At 46.0% G+C, this 13,926-nt stretch overlaps 2 non-coding genes across 2 annotated transcripts; both read right to left on the bottom strand.

Annotated features, from left to right (window-relative positions):
- Positions 1-10,728: 10,728 nt before the first annotated feature.
- On the bottom strand, positions 10,729-10,800 carry TRNAH-GUG (transfer RNA histidin (anticodon GUG)). The gene has a single exon. It is a non-coding gene; the product is annotated as a tRNA-His (tRNA).
- A 2,398-nt stretch (positions 10,801-13,198) lies between these two features.
- On the bottom strand, positions 13,199-13,270 carry TRNAH-GUG (transfer RNA histidin (anticodon GUG)). The gene has a single exon. It is a non-coding gene; the product is annotated as a tRNA-His (tRNA).
- Between the last annotated feature and the right edge of the window lie 656 nt (positions 13,271-13,926).

The following is a 13,926-nucleotide window of genomic DNA, read 5'->3' as shown; positions in this document are numbered from 1 at the left end:
GTTCACGCCTCCTCCTTCTCTCGGCTTCATATGGGGATCATATCTCCTCAATGTCTCACCCTCACTTCCAACATGTGTAACTTCTTGTTCTCTTTGACGTCTGGGGCATGGGTGGCTACTGCATAGCTCTAGATGTCGCCCACCTGCAAGGTGCTATGGAAAGCACTTTTCCACATTGGACGTGCTATATTAACCCCCTCTCCCCAAATACAATAAAAATAAAGAAATATATGTGCTTCCATAATGTCTACCTTCTAATGTTTCATATGTGTAAGCACATTGTCCTCCTCCTGACCACATTCTAAAACTATGTGCAAATTGTTCCTTCCATAAACTGTCACTTCCTTGGCCCTTTATTTATAATGACTGTTATACTCTCTCTCTTTCCGCCACAGTATAAAAAAGCCTAGCACACCTCATGATTGGACTAAGAAATTCCTGTCATTTAGTTGGAAATGATTTTCCCATTATCCCCAAAAACTCCTCACTGTGTCTAAGAACGCTTTTTTTCACAGGACAATACAGATCAGATTGACTTGAAAGGTCCTTTCACGCGACTACAGAATGCCTCTCATTCCACTAAAAGATACTCCAGTGCCTACAATAGCCTAGGACTAGACTATGAGTCCCAATGTAGAAAGACCACAAGTCCACAGATATGCCTGTTTATTTAAACATCTGTATTATCATCAGCGTGTGACTGTAAAGGCGGGACCTCGCGCTCTCTGTAACGCGCTCCATTGGCAACATCAGTTAAATGTCGTTGGTTCAATCCCTCGCGGATGTTGTTTTTATTCCCATTTGTAACTGGGAAATACTGTCGCTGCAATACATATGTCTTAATCAAGCTAGTGGTTATTGACGTAAATGGCAGTGTTATAATGTTTCATGTACTGCAAATGTCACCACATAATGCGCTCTTAATTAGATTTGGTTGAAATACATTACAGTCACCCGATGAAAAAGTGTGCACAGAGCATTAAAGAAACAAAAGGTTCATAAAAGTAACAGGACATATCGAATTGTTTCAGTCCTCCACAGAGATTGCCAATGTATTAATGGAAATTCTAAAATATCTGCCCAACTGCCGTGACATTGCCTCACCGCAATGCCGTGACTCGGATTCGGACCGAGGTTGCTGCGGCCACAACGCAGAGTACTAACCACTATACGATCACGGGGAGCGACTTGGGCTGCTACAATGTGACGTTCCACCTCTATCATAAGCTGTACTCCATCTGTGATGTCATGACTCATGTTTGAATTAAAGGTTGGTTGTGATGTTATCCATGAGAATAAGTGGACACCTGATCCCCAGTCACTTATTTAAGATCTCAATAATCAAGTCAGAATCCAAATGAAAGTCATCAAAGTGGAGCCAATTAGAAATAATATAGTTACACAAACCTGGCAATGGTGCGGCAGCCAGGGCCGATAATGGCCCGCCAGCCTGAGAGCAGGAAAGTGTGAGAGCAGTGATGGTCTTGTGAGAGTTTACAGCTGTTATTGACCCTGTCCCCTTCCATTGCAGAGTTTTCTCCCTATAAGAAGTGCAGAGGCTCCCTCCGGGGTGCTAATAGTACATTTATTTTTTTGCGCAGGAGAAGTGCTCTTCACCGATTGCACGTGCCAAATCACCCGAAGGCCACCACCAAAAAATTCAGGCATTCATGTTCATGCGTCCTCCATGTTATGTCCTTATAAAGGGATGCATGTTCATGATGACTCCATGTCACACCTGCATACAAGGATGCATGTTCATGCCACCTCGTTCTCTTGGCTTTATACAGGGATTTTATCTCCTCCCTGTCTCACCCTCATGCAGGGATGCATGACCAATGCTCCTTCCCTTCTCGCCCGCATACATGGATGCACGTTCATGTCTCCTCGTTCTCTCGGCTTCATACTGGGATTTTATCTCCTCCCTGTCTCACCCTCAGGAAGGGATGCATGACCAATGCTCCTTCCCGTCTCGCCCGCATACATGGATGCACGTTCACGCCTCCTCCTTCTCTCGGCTTCATACGGGGATCATATCTCCTCCCTGTCTCACCCTCATGCAGGGATGCATGACCAATGCTCCTTCCCTTCTCGCCTGCATACATGGATGCACGTTCACGCCTCCTCCTTCTCTCGGCTTCATACGGGGATCATATCTTCTCCCTGTCTCACCCTCATGCAGGGATGCATGACCAACGCTCCTTCCTGTCTCGCCCGCATACATGGATGCACGTTCACGCCTCCTCCTTCTCTCGGCTTCATACGGGGATCATATCTCCTCCCTGTCTCAGCCTCATGCAGGGATGCATGACCAATGCTCCTTCCCTTCTCGCCTGCATACATGGATGCACGTTCACGCCTCCTCCTTCTCTCGGCTTCATACGGGGATCATTTCTCCTCAATGTCTCACCCTCACTTCCAACATGTGTAACTTCTTGTTCTCTTTGACGTCTGGGGCATGGGTGGCTACTGCACAGCTCTAGATGTCGCCCACCTGCAAGGTGCTATGGAAAGCACTTTTCCACATTGGACGTGCTATATTAACCCCCTCTCCCCAAATACAATAAAAATAAAGAAATATATGTGCTTCCATAATGTCTACCTTCTAATGTTTCATATGTGTAAGCACATTGTCCTCCTCCTGACCACATTCTAAAACTATGTGCAAATTGTTCCTTCCATAAACTGTCACTTCCTTGGCCCTTTATTTATAATGACTGTTATACTCTCTCTCTTTCCGCCACAGTATAAAAAAGCCTAGCACACCTCATGATTGGACTAAGAAATTCCTGTCATTTAGTTGGAAATGATTTTCCCATTATCCCCAAAAACTCCTCACTGTGTCTAAGAACGCTTTTTTTCACAGGACAATACAGATCAGATTGACTTGAAAGGTCCTTTCACGCGACTACAGAATGCCTCTCATTCCACTAAAAGATACGCCAGTGCCTACAATAGCCTAGGACTAGACTATGAGTCCCAATGTAGAAAGACCACAAGTCCACAGATATGCCTGTTTATTTAAACATCTGTATTATCATCAGCGTGTGACTGTAAAGGCGGGACCTCGCGCTCTCTGTAACGCGCTCCATTGGCAACATCAGTTAAATGTCGTTCGTTCAATCCCTCGCGGATGTTGTTTTTATTCCCATTTGTAACTGGGAAATACTGTCGCTGCAATACATATGTCTTAATCAAGCTAGTGGTTATTGACGTAAATGGCAGTGTTATAATGTTTCATGTACTGCAAATGTCACCACATAATGCGCTCTTAATTAGATTTGGTTGAAATACATTACAGTCACCCGATGAAAAAGTGTGCAAAGAGCATTAAAGAAACAAAAGGTTCATAACAGTAACAGGACATATCGAATTGTTTCAGTCCTCCACAGAGATTGCCAATGTATTAATGGAAATTCTAAAATATCTGCCCAACTGCCGTGACATTGCCTCACCGCAATGCCGTGACTCGGATTCGAACCGAGGTTGCTGCGGCCACAACGCAGAGTACTAACCACTATACATCACAGCGAGCTACTTGGGCTGCTACAATGTGACGTTCCACCTCTATCATAAGCTGTGCTCCATCTGTGATGTCATGACTCATGTTTGAATTAAAGGTTGGTTGTGATGTTATCCATGAGAATAAGTGGACACCTGATCCCCAGTCACTTATTTAAGATCTCAATAATCAAGTCAGAATCCAAATGAAAGTCATCAAAGTGGAGCCAATTAGAAACAATATAGTTACACAAACCTGGCAATGGTGCGGCAGCCAGGGCCGATAATGGCCCGCCAGCCTGAGAGCAGGAAAGTGTGAGAGCAGTGATGGTCTTGTGAGAGTTTACAGCTGTTATTGACCCTGTCCCCTTCCATTGCAGAGTTTTCTCCCTATAAGAAGTGCAGAGGCTCCCTCCGGGGTGCTAATAGTACATTTATTTTTTTGCGCAGGAGAAGTGCTCTTCACCAATTGCACGTGCCAAATCACCCGAAGGCCACCACCATAAAATTCAGGCATTCATGTTCATGCGTCCTCCATGTTATGTCCTTATAAAGGGATGCATGTTCATGATGACTCCATGTCACACCTGAATACAAGGATGCATGTTCATGCCGCCTCGTTCTCTTGGCTTCATACAGGGATTTTATCTCCTCCCTGTCTCACCCTCATGCAGGGATGCATGACCAATGCTCCTTCCCTTCTCGCCCGCATACATGGATGCACGTTCATGTCTCCTCGTTCTCTCGGCTTCATACGGGGATTTTATCTCCTCCCTGTCTCACCCTCAGGAAGGGATGCATGACCAATGCTCCTTCCCGTCTCGCCCGCATACATGGATGCATGTTCACGCCTCCTCCTTCTCTCGGCTTCATACGGGGATCATATCTCCTCCCTGTCTCACCCTCATGCAGGGATGCATGACCAATGCTCCTTCCTGTCTCGCCTGCATACATGGATGCACGTTCACACCTCCTCCTTCTCTCGGCTTCATACGGGGATCATATCTCCTCCGTGTCTCACCCTCATGCAGGGATGCATGACCAATGCTCCTTCCCTTCTCGCCTGCATACATGGATGCACGTTCACGCCTCCTCCTTCTCTCGGCTTCATACGGGGATCATATCTCCTCCCTGTCTCACCCTCATGCAGGGATGCATGACCAACGCTCCTTCCTGTCTCGCCCGCATACATGGATGCACGTTCACGCCTCCTCCTTCTCTCGGCTTCATACGGGGATCATATCTCCTCCCTGTCTCACCCTCATGCAGGGATGCATGACCAATGCTCCTTCCCTTCTCGCCTGCATACATGGATGCACGTTCACGCCTCCTCCTTCTCTCGGCTTCATACGGGGATCATATCTCCTCAATGTCTCACCCTCACTTCCAACATGTGTAACTTCTTGTTCTCTTTGACGTCTGGGGCATGGGTGGCTACTGCACAGCTCTAGAGGTCGCCCACCTGCAAGGTGCTATGGAAAGCACTTTTCCACATTGGACGTGCTATATTAACCCCCTCTCCCCAAATAAAATAAAAATAAAGAAATATATGTGCTTCCATAATGTCTACCTTCTAATGTTTCATATGTGTAAGCACATTGTCCTCCTCCTGACCACATTCTAAAACTATGTGCAAATTGTTCCTTCCATAAACTGTCACTTCCTTGGCCCTTTATTTATAATGACTGTTATACTCTCTCTCTTTCCGCCACAGTATAAAAAAGCCTAGCACACCTCATGATTGGACTAAGAAATTCCTGTCATTTAGTTGGAAATGATTTTCCCATTATCCCCAAAAACTCCTCACTGTGTCTAAGAACGCTTTTTTTCACAGGACAATACAGATCAGATTGACTTGAAAGGTCCTTTCACGCGACTACAGAATGCCTCTCATTCCACTAAAAGATACGCCAGTGCCTACAATAGCCTAGGACTAGACTATGAGTCCCAATGTAGAAAGACCACAAGTCCACAGATATGCCTGTTTATTTAAACATCTGTATTATCATCAGCGTGTGACTGTAAAGGCGGGACCTCGCGCTCTCTGTAACGCGCTCCATTGGCAACATCAGTTAAATGTCGTTCGTTCAATCCCTCGCGGATGTTGTTTTTATTCCCATTTGTAACTGGGAAATACTGTCGCTGCAATACATATGTCTTAATCAAGCTAGTGGTTATTGACGTAAATGGCAGTGTTATAATGTTTCATGTACTGCAAATGTCACCACATAATGCGCTCTTAATTAGATTTGGTTGAAATACATTACAGTCACCCGATGAAAAAGTGTGCAAAGGTTCATAACAGTAACAGGACATATCGAATTGTTTCAGTCCTCCACAGAGATTGCCAATGTATTAATGGAAATTCTAAAATATCTGCCCAACTGCCATGACATTGCCTCACCACAATGCCGTGACTCGGATTCGAACCGAGGTTGCTGCGGCCACAACGCAGAGTACTAACCACTATACATCACGGCGAGCTACTTGGGCTGCTACAATGTGACGTTCCACCTCTATCATAAGCTGTGCTCCATCTGTGATGTCATGACTCATGTTTGAATTAAAGGTTGGTTGTGATGTTATCCATGAGAATAAGTGGACACCTGATCCCCAGTCACTTATTTAAGATCTCAATAATCAAGTCAGAATCCAAATGAAAGTCATCAAAGTGGAGCCAATTAGAAATAATATAGTTACACAAACCTGGCAATGATGCGGCAGAAAGGGCCGATAATGGCCCGCCAGCCTGAGAGCAGGAAAGTGTGAGAGCAGTGATGGTCTTGTGAGAGTTTACAGCTGTTATTGACCCTGTCCCCTTCCATTGCAGAGTTTTCTCCCTATAAGAAGTGCAGAGGCTCCCTCCGGGGTGCTAATAGTACATTTATTTTTTTGCGCAGGAGAAGTGCTCTTCACCAATTGCACGTGCCAAATCACCCGAAGGCCACCACCATAAAATTCAGGCATTCATGTTCATGCGTCCTCCATGTTATGTCCTTATAAAGGGATGCATGTTCATGATGACTCCATGTCACACCTGAATACAAGGATGCATGTTCATGCCGCCTCGTTCTCTTGGCTTCATACAGGGATTTTATCTCCTCCCTGTCTCACCCTCATGCAGGGATGCATGACCAATGCTCCTTCCCTTCTCGCCCGCATACATGGATGCACGTTCATGTCTCCTCGTTCTCTCGGCTTCATACAGGGATTTTATCTCCTCCCTGTCTCACCCTCAGGAAGGGATGCATGACCAATGCTCCTTCCCGTCTCGCCCGCATACATGGATGCATGTTCACGCCTCCTCCTTCTCTCGGCTTCATACGGGGATCATATCTCCTCCCTGTCTCACCCTCATGCAGGGATGCATGACCAATGCTCCTTCCTGTCTCGCCTGCATACATGGATGCACGTTCACACCTCCTCCTTCTCTCGGCTTCATACGGGGATCATATCTCCTCCGTGTCTCACCCTCATGCAGGGATGCATGACCAATGCTCCTTCCCTTCTCGCCTGCATACATGGATGCACGTTCACGCCTCCTCCTTCTCTCGGCTTCATACGGGGATCATATCTCCTCCCTGTCTCACCCTCATGCAGGGATGCATGACCAACGCTCCTTCCTGTCTCGCCCGCATACATGGATGCACGTTCACGCCTCCTCCTTCTCTCGGCTTCATACGGGGATCATATCTCCTCCCTGTCTCACCCTCATGCAGGGATGCATGACCAATGCTCCTTCCCTTCTCGCCTGCATACATGGATGCACGTTCACGCCTCCTCCTTCTCTCGGCTTCATACGGGGATCAGATCTCCTCAATGTCTCACCCTCACTTCCAACATGTGTAACTTCTTGTTCTCTTTGACGTCTGGGGCATGGGTGGCTACTGCACAGCTCTAGAGGTCGCCCACCTGCAAGGTGCTATGGAAAGCACTTTTCCACATTGGACGTGCTATATTAACCCCCTCTCCCCAAATAAAATAAAAATAAAGAAATATATGTGCTTCCATAATGTCTACCTTCTAATGTTTCATATGTGTAAGCACATTGTCCTCCTCCTGACCACATTCTAAAACTATGTGCAAATTGTTCCTTCCATAAACTGTCACTTCCTTGGCCCTTTATTTATAATGACTGTTATACTCTCTCTCTTTCCGCCACAGTATAAAAAAGCCTAGCACACCTCATGATTGGACTAAGAAATTCCTGTCATTTAGTTGGAAATGATTTTCCCATTATCCCCAAAAACTCCTCACTGTGTCTAAGAACGCTTTTTTTCACAGGACAATACAGATCAGATTGACTTGAAAGGTCCTTTCACGCGACTACAGAATGCCTCTCATTCCACTAAAAGATACGCCAGTGCCTACAATAGCCTAGGACTAGACTATGAGTCCCAATGTAGAAAGACCACAAGTCCACAGATATGCCTGTTTATTTAAACATCTGTATTATCATCAGCGTGTGACTGTAAAGGCGGGACCTCGCGCTCTCTGTAACGCGCTCCATTGGCAACATCAGTTAAATGTCGTTCGTTCAATCCCTCGCGGATGTTGTTTTTATTCCCATTTGTAACTGGGAAATACTGTCGCTACAATACATATGTCTTAATCAAGCTAGTGGTTATTGACGTAAATGGCAGTGTTATAATGTTTCATGTACTGCAAATGTCACCACATAATGCGCTCTTAATTAGATTTGGTTGAAATACATTACAGTCACCCGATGAAAAAGTGTGCAAAGAGCATTAAAGAAACAAAAGGTTCATAACAGTAACAGGACATATCGAATTGTTTCAGTCCTCCACAGAGATTGCCAATGTATTAATGGAAATTCTAAAATATCTGCCCAACTGCCGTGACATTGCCTCACCGCAATGCCGTGACTCGGATTCGAACCGAGGTTGCTGCGGCCACAACGCAGAGTACTAACCACTATACATCACAGCGAGCTACTTGGGCTGCTACAATGTGACGTTCCACCTCTATCATAAGCTGTGCTCCATCTGTGATGTCATGACTCATGTTTGAATTAAAGGTTGGTTGTGATGTTATCCATGAGAATAAGTGGACACCTGATCCCCAGTCACTTATTTAAGATCTCAATAATCAAGTCAGAATCCAAATGAAAGTCATCAAAGTGGAGCCAATTAGAAACAATATAGTTACACAAACCTGGCAATGGTGCGGCAGCCAGGGCCGATAATGGCCCGCCAGCCTGAGAGCAGGAAAGTGTGAGAGCAGTGATGGTCTTGTGAGAGTTTACAGCTGTTATTGACCCTGTCCCCTTCCATTGCAGAGTTTTCTCCCTATAAGAAGTGCAGAGGCTCCCTCCGGGGTGCTAATAGTACATTTATTTTTTTGCGCAGGAGAAGTGCTCTTCACCGATTGCACGTGCCAAATCACCCGAAGGCCACCACCATAAAATTCAGGCATTCATGTTCATGCGTCCTCCATGTTATGTCCTTATAAAGGGATGCATGTTCATGATGACTCCATGTCACACCTGCATACAAGGATGCATGTTCATGCCACCTCGTTCTCTTGGCTTCATACAGGGTTTTTATCTCCTCCCTGTCTCACCCTCATGCAGGGATGCATGACCAATGCTCCTTCCCTTCTCGCCCGCATACATGGATGCACGTTCATGTCTCCTCGTTCTCTCGGCTTCATACTGGGATTTTATCTCCTCCCTGTCTCACCCTCAGGAAGGGATGCATGACCAATGCTCCTTCCCGTCTCGCCCGCATACATGGATGCACGTTCACGCCTCCTCCTTCTCTCGGCTTCATACGGGGATCATATCTCCTCCCTGTCTCACCCTCATGCAGGGATGCATGACCAATGCTCCTTCCCTTCTCGCCTGCATACATGGATGCACGTTCACGCCTCCTCCTTCTCTCGGCTTCATACGGGGTCATATCTCCTCCCTGTCTCACCCTCATGCAGGGATGCATGACCAACGCTCCTTCCTGTCTCGCCCGCATACATGGATGCACGTTCACGCCTCCACCTTCTCTCGGCTTCATACGGGGATCATATCTCCTCCCTGTCTCACCCTCATGCAGGGATGCATGACCAATGCTCCTTCCCTTCTCGCCTGCATACATGGATGCACGTTCACGCCTCCTCCTTCTCTCTGCTTCATACACGGATCATATCTCCTCAATGTCTCACCCTCACTTCCAACATGTGTAACTTCTTGTTCTCTTTGACGTCTGGGGCATGGGTGGCTACTGCACAGCTCTAGATGTCGCCCACCTGCAAGGTGCTATGGAAAGCACTTTTCCACATTGGACGTGCTATATTAACCCCCTCTCCCCAAATACAATAAAAATAAAGAAATATATGTGCTTCCATAATGTCTACCTTCTAATGTTTCATATGTGTAAGCACATTGTCCTCCTCCTGACCACATTCTAAAACTATGTGCAAATTGTTCCTTCCATAAACTGTCACTTCCTTGGCCCTTTATTTATAATGACTGTTATACTCTCTCTCTTTCCGCCACAGTATAAAAAAGCCTAGCACACCTCATGATTGGACTAAGAAATTCCTGTCATTTAGTTGGAAATGATTTTCCCATTATCCCCAAAAACTCCTCACTGTGTCTAAGAACGCTTTTTTTCACAGGACAATACAGATCAGATTGACTTGAAAGGTCCTTTCACGCGACTACAGAATGCCTCTCATTCCACTCAAAGATACGCCAGTGCCTACAATAGCCTAGGACTAGACTATGAGTCCCAATGTAGAAAGACCACAAGTCCACAGATATGCCTGTTTATTTAAACATCTGTATTATCATCAGCGTGTGACTGTAAAGGCGGGACCTCGCGCTCTCTGTAACGCGCTCCGTTGGCAACATCAGTTAAATGTCGTTCGTTCAATCCCTCGCGGATGTTGTTTTTATTCCCATTTGTAACTGGGAAATACTGTCGCTGCAATACATATGTCTTAATCAAGCTAGTGGTTATTGACGTAAATGGCAGTGTTATAATGTTTCATGTACTGCAAATGTCACCACATAATGCGCTCTTAATTAGATTTGGTTGAAATACATTACAGTCACCCGATGAAAAAGTGTGCAAAGTGCATTAAAGAAACAAAAGGTTCATAACAGTAACAGGACATATCGAATTGTTTCAGTCCTCCACAGAGATTGCCAATGTATTAATGGAAATTCTAAAATATCTGCCCAACTGCCGTGACATTGCCTCACCGCAATGCCGTGACTCGGATTCGAACCAAGGTTGCTGCGGCCACAACGCAGAGTACTAACCACTATACGATCACGGCGAGCTACTTGGGCTGCTACAATGTGACGTTCCACCTCTATCATAAGCTGTACTCCATCTGTGATGTCATGACTCATGTTTGAATAAAAGGTTGGTTGTGATGTTATCCATGAGAATAAGTGGACACCTGATCCCCAGTCACTTATTTAAGATCTCAATAATCAAGTCAGAATCCAAATGAAAGTCATCAAAGTGGAGCCAATTAGAAACAATATAGTTACACAAACCTGGCAATGGTGCGGCAGCCAGGGCCGATAATGGCCCGCCAGCCTGAGAGCAGGAAAGTGTGAGAGCAGTGATGGTCTTGTGAGAGTTTACAGCTGTTATTGACCCTTTCCCCTTCCATTGCAGAGTTTTCTCCCTATAAGAAGTGCAGAGGCTCCCTCCGGGGTGCTAATAGTACATTTATTTTTTTGCGCAGGAGAAGTGCTCTTCACCGATTGCACGTGCCAAATCACCCGAAGGCCACCACCATAAAATTCAGGCATTCATGTTCATGCGTCCTCCATGTTATGTCCTTATAAAGGGATGCATGTTCATGATGACTCCATGTCACACCTGCATACAAGGATGCATGTTCATGCCACCTCGTTCTCTTGGCTTCATACAGGGATTTTATCTCCTCCCTGTCTCACCCTCATGCAGGGATGCATGACCAATGCTCCTTCCCTTCTCGCCCGCATACATGGATGCACGTTCATGTCTCCTCGTTCTCTCGGCTTCATACTGGGATTTTATCTCCTCCCTGTCTCACCCTCAGAAAGGGATGCATGACCAATGCTCCTTCCCGTCTCGCCCGCATACATGGATGCACGTTCACGCCTCCTCCTTCTCTCGGCTTCATACGGGGATCATATCTCCTCCCTGTCTCACCCTCATGCAGGGATGCATGACCAATGCTCCTTCCTGTCTCGCCCGCATACATGGATGCACGTTCACGCCTCCTCCTTCTCTCGGCTTCATACGGGGATCATATCTCCTCCCTGTCTCACCCTCATGCAGGGATGCATGACCAATGCTCCTTCCCTTCTCGCCTGCATACATAGATGCACGTTCACGCCTCCTCCTTCTCTCGGCTTCATACGGGTATCATATCTCCTCCCTGTCTCACCCTCATGCAGGGATGCATGACCAACGCTCCTTCCTGTCTCGCCCGCATACATGGATGCACGTTCACGCCTCCTCCTTCTCTCGGCTTCATACGGGGATCATATCTCCTCCCTGTCTCACCCTCATGTAGGGAGGCATGACCAATGCTCCTTCCCTTCTCGCCTGCATACATGGATGCACGTTCACGCCTCCTCCTTCTCTCGGCTTCATACGGGGATCATATCTCCTCAATGTCTCACCCTCACTTCCAACATGTGTAACTTCTTGTTCTCTTTGACGTCTGGGGCATGGGTGGCTACTGCACAGCTCTAGATGTCGCCCACCTGCAAGGTGCTATGGAAAGCACTTTTCCACATTGGACGTGCTATATTAACCCCCTCTCCCCAAATACAATAAAAATAAAGAAATATATGTGCTTCCATAATGTCTACCTTCTAATGTTTCATATGTGTAAGCACATTGTCCTCCTCCTGACCACATTCTAAAACTATGTGCAAATTGTTCCTTCCATAAACTGTCACTTCCTTGGCCCTTTATTTATAATGACTGTTATACTCTCTCTCTTTCCGCCACAGTATAAAAAAGCCTAGCACACCTCATGATTGGACTAAGAAATTCCTGTCATTTAGTTGGAAATGATTTTCCCATTATCCCCAAAAACTCCTCACTGTGTCTAAGAACGCTTTTTTTCACAGGACAATACAGATCAGATTGACTTGAAAGGTCCTTTCACGCGACTACAGAATGCCTCTCATTCCACTAAAAGATACGCCAGTGCCTACAATAGCCTAGGACTAGACTATGAGTCCCAATGTAGAAAGACCACAAGTCCACAGATATTCCTGTTTATTTAAACATCTGTATTATCATCAGCGTGTGACTGTAAAGGCGGGACCTCGCGCTCTCTGTAACGCGCTCCATTGGCAACATCAGTTAAATGTTGTTGGTTCAATCCCTCGCGGATGTTGTTTTTATTCCCATTTGTAACTGGGAAATACTGTCGCTGCAATACATATGTCTTAATCAAGCTAGTGGTTATTGACGTAAATGGCAGTGTTATAATGTTTCATGTACTGCAAATGTCACCACATAATGCGCTCTTAATTAGATTTGGTTGAAATACATTACAGTCACCCGATGAAAAAGTGTGCAAAGAGCATTAAAGAAACAAAAGGTTCATAACAGTAACAGGACATATCGAATTGTTTCAGTCCTCCACAGAGATTGCCAATGTATTAATGGAAATTCTAAAATATCTGCCCAACTGCCGTGACATTGCCTCACCGCAATGCCGTGACTCGGATTCGAACCGAGGTTGCTGCGGCCACAACGCAGAGTACTAACCACTATACGATCACGGCGAGCTACTTGGGCTGCTACAATCGATCACGGCGAGCTACTTGGGCTGCTACAATGTGACGTTCCACCTCTATCATAAGCTGTACTCCATCTGTGATGTCATGACTCATGTTTGAATTAAAGGTTGGTTGTGATGTTATCCATGAGAATAAGTGGACACCTGATCCCCAGTCACTTATTTAAGATCTCAATAATCAAGTCAGAATCCAAATGAAAGTCATCAAAGTGGAGCCAATTAGAAATAATATAGTTACACAAACCTGGCAATGGTGCGGCAGCCAGGGCCGATAATGGCCCGCCAGCCTGAGAGCAGGAAAGTGTGAGAGCAGTGATGGTCTTGTGAGAGTTTACAGCTGTTATTGACCCTGTCCCCTTCCATTGCAGAGTTTTCTCCCTATAAGAAGCGCAGAGGCTCCCTCCGGGGTGCTAATAGTACATTTATTTTTTTGCGCAGGAGAAGTGCTCTTCACCGATTGCACGTGCCAAATCACCCGAAGGCCACCACCATAAAATTCAGGCATTCATGTTCATGCGTCCTCCATGTTATGTCCTTATAAAGGGATGCCTGTTCATGATGACTCCATGTCACACCTGCATACAAGGATGCATGTTCATGCCACCTCGTTCTCTGGGCTTCATACAGGGATTTTATCTCCTC

This window comes from Ambystoma mexicanum, assembly GCF_040938575.1.
Source record: "Ambystoma mexicanum isolate Mex_15411 chromosome 12 unlocalized genomic scaffold, UKY_AmexF1_1 Mex_chr12_unloc.1, whole genome shotgun sequence".
Taxonomy (NCBI): domain Eukaryota; kingdom Metazoa; phylum Chordata; class Amphibia; order Caudata; family Ambystomatidae; genus Ambystoma; species Ambystoma mexicanum.
This window is presented reverse-complemented; position numbering and strand designations above follow the sequence as displayed.